This window comes from Pelophylax lessonae (assembly GCF_965119305.1).
Source record: "Pelophylax lessonae genome assembly, chromosome: 2".
In the NCBI taxonomy this organism is placed as follows: domain Eukaryota; kingdom Metazoa; phylum Chordata; class Amphibia; order Anura; family Ranidae; genus Pelophylax; species Pelophylax lessonae.
In genome coordinates, this window is record NC_138769.1 from 564,876,027 (window position 1) to 564,882,534 (window position 6,508).

Genomic DNA, 6,508 nt, shown 5'->3' on the forward strand with positions numbered 1-6,508 from the left:
CTGCGCCCCGGGTCCACCCTTTTCTGAAGAATATTACAGCCTCTGGCTCTAATTACGTGCTTCAGAAGAAAAAAAAACCCCATTGAACTCCATGCGTCCGGCGCCCCGCATATAGATTAGGTGGCTGGGCGCATGGATGGGGGGAGCGGCGCCCCTGCGCCCCCAACGCACCGGCCGCCACTGGTCAGGGGAAAGATTGAGTGGTGAGGAGGCTGTTGGTGGCCTAGGAGGGGTCCCCTAGGTGTGTGTGTGGGAGGGGGGCTGTGTCTTCAGGCTGGGCTCAGGCTGGCTTAGGAAGATCCATTCAGCATCATGGTTTAAGCAGGATTCTTGCCTCAGAGCAGTGGAAGCAAGCTTTCAAAAGGAGAGCACTGTGCTTAACCCTTTTATCCCTTGCCCTGGGAGATCTGCAGAGCAGCAGCCAGGAGGATTGGTACTACCTGCCAGCAGTGGAGTTGAGAGCAGCTCTACAGAGGAGCAGGGATACTCATCAAGGCAGCTTTTCAACATTTGAGCTATTTTCTAAGAGCTCCTAGTCCGTAAGGGACTTTTGCTTCTGATCCTTAAAGACTGATTATGTCCTGGAAGGAGAACAGTGCAGGATCTTATCTCTGTTCATAGGAAGGAAGTTGTCCCCATCTGTTGTTTTGTCAAGTTGGGCATCACATAAATTCCTCTACTCCATCCGAGTTGTTACCCCTAATAAAACAACAAAGCCAAGGGACTGACTTCTTGTGTCTGGGAGCAAGTGGAAAATGCGTGTTGCCTGCCTGTGCAGAAATAGGGGAGCCAGTTACCAACAGCCCTTGTGGGGATAGTGCTACATTAATTTAAAAAGAAGTTTGGTAAGGTAAAATATTTTAGAGGACAGAAGATTTCAAGTAAGAAAGCAGCCACCAGCACCAGGTTCAATGAATGTACCATACACTGTGTTGATTAAAAAAAAAAATAAAATAAATATAGGCTTTAAAGTAGTATTACACCTTCGGCATTTTTAGGTGAACACATTGAGCGTGCTAAAAAAAACATTCCCCAGTAAACTATTTGTTTATACTCCTACTTCAGCACTTGCAGTTTACAAGTTGTAATGCTGCTGGCTCCTGTTCTCTCAGTGCTCCTTCCCTGAACTTCTTCTTTCACAGGAACACATTAACAGTGACAATGCAGTCTCCAGTCAGGCTGTTAGCTTAGAAAAGGGGGGGAGCAGGAGAGTGCCTTTCCCTCATAGGCTACGGGGCTGTGTGTTTCAGTTGATGCACACAGTGTAGGAAGACACAACTGTAGTCCCTGCACGTAAGGTTGACCTGAAAGAATAATGCAAGAGAAAGGAGCCACCCTGAAACAGGAAATCTGGGGTAGCAGTCATGGTACAAACTTAAATTGGAACATAGGGAAAGATTAAAAGATAAAGAAGCTGCATACTTAGTAAGTGAATCAGCTGCTGAAAGTAGTTAAAAAAATAACTCTTGGGCATAGAGTTGCCACTGGAGTCCTCTTCCACTCCTTCATGATGACATCACGGAGCTGGTGGATGTTAGAGACCTTGTGCTCCTCCACTTTCCATTTGAGGATGCCCCACAGATGCTCAATAGGGTTTAGGTCTGGAGACATGCTTGGCCAGCCCATCACCTTTACCCTCAGCTTCATTAACAAGCCAGTGGTCATCTTGGAGGTGTGTTTGGGGTTGTTATCATGTTGGAATACTGCCCTGCTGCCCAGTCTCCGAAGGAGGGGGGGGGGGAATCATGCTCTGCTTCAGTATGTCACAGTACATGTTGGCATTCATGGTTCCCCCCAATGAACTGTAGCTCCCCAATGCCGGCAGCACTCATGCAGCCCCAGACCATGACACTCCCACCACCATGCTTGACTGTAGGAAAGACACACTTGTCTTTGTACTCCTCACCTGGTTGCCGCCACACACGCTTGACACCACCTGAACCAAATAAGTTTATCTTGGTTTCATCAGACCACAGAACATGGTTCCAGTAATCCATGTCCTTAGTCTGCTTGTGTTCAGCAAACTGTTTGCGGGCTTTCTTGTGCATCATCTTTAGAAGAGGCTTCCTTCTGGGATGACAGCCATGCAGACCACTTTGATGCATTGTGCAGCATATGGTCTGAGCACTGACAGGCTGATCCCCCATCCCTTCAACCTCTGCAGCATTGCTGGCAGCACTCATACATCTATTTCCCAAACACAACCTCTGGATATGACACTGAGCATGTGCACTCAACTTCTTTGGTCGACCATGGCGAGGCCTGTTCTGAGTGGAACCTGTCCTGTTAAACCACTGTATGGTCCTGGCCAACGTGCTGCAGCTCAGTTTCAGGGTCTTGGCAATCTTCTTATAGCCTAGGCCATCTTTATGTAGAGCAACAATTCTTTTTTTCAGATCTTTAGAGAGTTTTTTGCCATGAGGGGCCATGTTGAACTTCCAGTGACAAGTATGAGAGAGTGAGAGCGATAACACCAAATTTAACACACCTGCTCCCCATTCACACCTGAGACCTTGTAATATTAACGAGTCACATGACAACGGGGAGGGAAAATGGCTAATTGGGCCCAATTTAGACATTTTCGCTTCGGGGTGTACTCATTTTTGCTGCCAGCGGTTTAGACATTAATGGCTGTGTGTTGAGTTATTTTTGAGGGGACAGCAAATTTACACTGTTATACAAGCTGTACACTCACTACTTTACATTGCATCAAAGTGTAATTTCTTCAGTGTTGTCAGATGAAAAGATATAATAAAATATTTACAAAAATGTGAGGGGTGTACTCACTTTTGTGGGATACTGCATACATGAATATATCCTGGCTATACCCCAAGCATTTAGGAATGCCCACTACATAGTCTGTAAATGTAATGTGCTCCAGAACAACATACTAAAGAGGTGCTGGAAACTTTTCAACTTACACGTGTGGTCAGATGAAGGAAAAACTAAAACAAGCATAATAGCTATGTCAAGGTGGCTTCCACTCAGCAAGGCTTCCCTCAATGGGTACCTGACAGTGACTCAAACCATAGAAATGGAGGAATTATTAGTCATGCCCAACAAACATTTCACTAAGTTTAGAGACTTTTGGCTTCCATAGATAGAATTCTCTGATACCCCACAGCTATTGCCATTTCTAAGACATTAGACCTCTGTAATTACTTTGTGGGACACCCTCCCCATCAGATTTTTTATCTCCCCTTCTACCCCCTATTCTTCTATCTTCTTCCATCCTCTTCTTATATTCCCCAACATTTTCTGGATTTGCACTGGTAGTATCTTTAAAGGTAAACAATTTTCGTTGGTGCCTTACTCAACCTACTTGGATCAGTTATTTTCATCCCCTAAATAGACCTAATTAGCGAAGTTTCCCAAGTGGACACTTGAGCTCGCAACTGTTGGGAGTTCTTAGTGTTTGTTTTTCACTTTCCTCTGAGCTACATTCATGCTGATTGTTACGCTCTGTTGACAATGGTCTCAGTTAATTATTGCACCACCACCATTACAGTATTATGCTCAAGTGCATTGCTTTACAGTAAATGTTGGCGAATCTGCGCTGTGATAAGTCATTGTAAATGGTAAAGGTAAGGATTCTAACACAGAGAGTAGTATATATAGCACCTAAATCAAAAATATAAAACAATAATGCAGCACCAATATATAAAATGAACATATAAAGTGCAATCTTATTAGCTCTGGTGAGGTGGCTACCACCAGAGACGTAACTAGAACCTTCAGGGCCCCGGTGCAAGAAACCATGATGGGCCCCCCAGACCCATGGCCAGGGCCCTTCCCTTCAAGCCTGGGGCTCTTCCCACTGATCCAGGGTCCCTTTACTCTTGTTGCGGGGCCCTTTATTATGGTCCCACAGCGGGACCGTTTCATAAGTTCTGCAGTGAGCCCCCTTCCTGCCATCTCGGGGCCTCCCCACAGAGCTGGAATGCCAGGGCCCGGTCTCAAGTGTGACCTTTGCGATCCTGGAAGTTCACCCACTGGTGTCAGAAGTTTTTATTTTTTGGTATTTTAATTACATTATTTTCCATTCTATTTTATTTTTTTACAATGTCACTGACTATGACTCTGTCCATTCAGAAAAGGAAGAAGCTGGAAATTACATATTTACCGACACCTTCCTGGTTCTCTATTGTGACACACCCCCTGCAGCAGCCGGCAGGAGAGGGAAGGGAGCACAGTTGGGGGGATGGGGCAGCACAGTGGGGGGGGGGGGACCAGGGGAGCACACAGGGGCCCAGAGACAGCAGAACACAAGTGAACTGGATAGGAGGAGTGGCGGGGGGCAGCATACAGAGGAACCAATCTCCTCTATTTTCCTCCTGCAGCTACAGGAGGAAAAAGGAGGACAGTGATTTCTCTACATGCTGCCCCCGCCGCCCCTCCTATCCAGGTGTACAGGGGCCCCCTGGAGCATGGGGCCCGGTTGCAATTGCAACCCCTGCAACCCCTGTAGTTAAGCCCCTGGCTACCACACAGCAACGGTTCCCTCAGTGTGTACCTAACAGTGACTCAAACCATAGAAATGAAGGAATTATTAGCCATGCCCAACAAAAATTTTACTAAGTTTATGGACTTTTGGTTTCCATGGATATAATTATCTGATTCCCCAGAGCTATTGTCATTTCTAAGACTTTAGGTGCCTGTAAATACTTCTTGGACGGACGCTGGGTTAACCCCTCATTGGAAATCCCCCCCCCCCCCCCATCAGGTTTTCTTTCACCCTTTCTATCCATATTCTTTTATCTTCTCCCATCCTCTTCTTATATTCCCCAACATTTTCTGGATTTGCACTGATGGTACCTTTAAATTAAAACAATTTACGTTGGTGCCCTTTTCGACTAACTTGGATCAATTATTTTCATCCCCTTAAATGGACCTAATTAATGAAGTTGCCCAAGTGGACACTTGAGCTAGCAACTGTTGGCAGTTCTTAGTGTTTGTTTTACACTTTCCTCTGAGCCACATTTGTGATGATTGTTACATTCTGTTGACGATGGTCTCAGTTAGTAGCAGCAAATATGCTGTTCTCACTCATTGGAGCTTCTGCATACATTGGCCATATATATTAAGAGGAGAAACACATCTTCTACTCGTAGAGACTGCATATAAAGGAAGTGCAAAGCAAGTGTTAGGCTTTCTGTATAGACAGTCCAGCAGTCATTGCTCACATAAGCATGGAATCACTCCATAATAAATATATTTATTTTTAACGTAAGTAATAATAATATTAAAAAAGAAACCAGGTCAGCATTTTTAAAATACATTTAAAAAAAAAAAAAAGACCAAAAATCACTATGATATTCATTTTCTCATTTAACTCTGGGAAAGCTGAGTGCTTGTTTTAGGTCTAGAGAACACAAAAGATTTACTTACCAGATCCTCTGCTCCACTGCGCTGCTAGAACAGTCCCCACAGTGCCATCTCTCCTATGCTCTGGCAGTCTAAGGTCTGACATCATCAAGACCAATGCAAGGTCCATCGCCTTACATTGGATGTGATGAGGAACAGTTAACCCCCGGAGCATGGAGTAGCACCTCCTGCTGGGGGAGCAAAACATCAGGTAAGTTAAAATCACTTCTCCCCTCCTGAATGGAGGATTTTAAAATTCCCCTGCTTTGGACTTTAATATTTCATGTCTGTAGATTATAATATAATATGCCTTTCATTTTCAGTGTTTTCTAAATTTAGTTTATTTAAAACTTTTTGTGAATAACTCACTGGGAAAGGTGAATTACACCCAAGAGTTCTCAAGCAACTTTGCCATGTTACAGCCGGACCTTTATTCCTACTATTTAAGGACAGCTCACTGACTGGATTGGTACTGGCTGATTGGTGAAAGAAAACGTGGTACCAATTTTTAGAAAGGCCAAACTATATGCCTGTAAACTACTGACTAGTCAGCCTAACAACAATAGCATGTAAGGGATTGGAGGGAATGATAAGGGACCTTATCCAAGAATTTGCTCATCAAAATGGTATCAATAGTAGTAAGCAATATGGATTTATGAAGGAAAGTTCTTGTCCAACCAACCTTTTAACATTCAACGAGAAGATGAGCTGTAATTTGGATAGAGAAAGGCCTCTGGATATAGAGTATCTAGATTTCAAGTCATTTGATACAGTACTCCACAAACACTTAATTTACAAATTAAGGTATTTTGGCATTAATATTATTGTATGTAAAACTGTTTGCAGAAACGTGTCCAAAGGGTAGTGGTGTATTTTGGTTTTATCCTGCCCTAGACAAGACTAAAAATGGGCGCCTGTCACAAGTTAGCCTGTAGTTTTTGTTGTATACTCTTACCTCCTTGCTGCAGTGCTTCAACCTTGCTTCTTTTCACATGTGGTGTTTGGCTTCCCTGTTCACCTATGGGCGTCGCCTGCTCCACTGTGGGTTATATCCTTTTCCTTTCTATTATTTCCTGTGATTTTTCAAAACTAGTGCGATTGTTCCAGAGTAAACCGGAAGTGATGTCATGTCATCGCTTCAAGT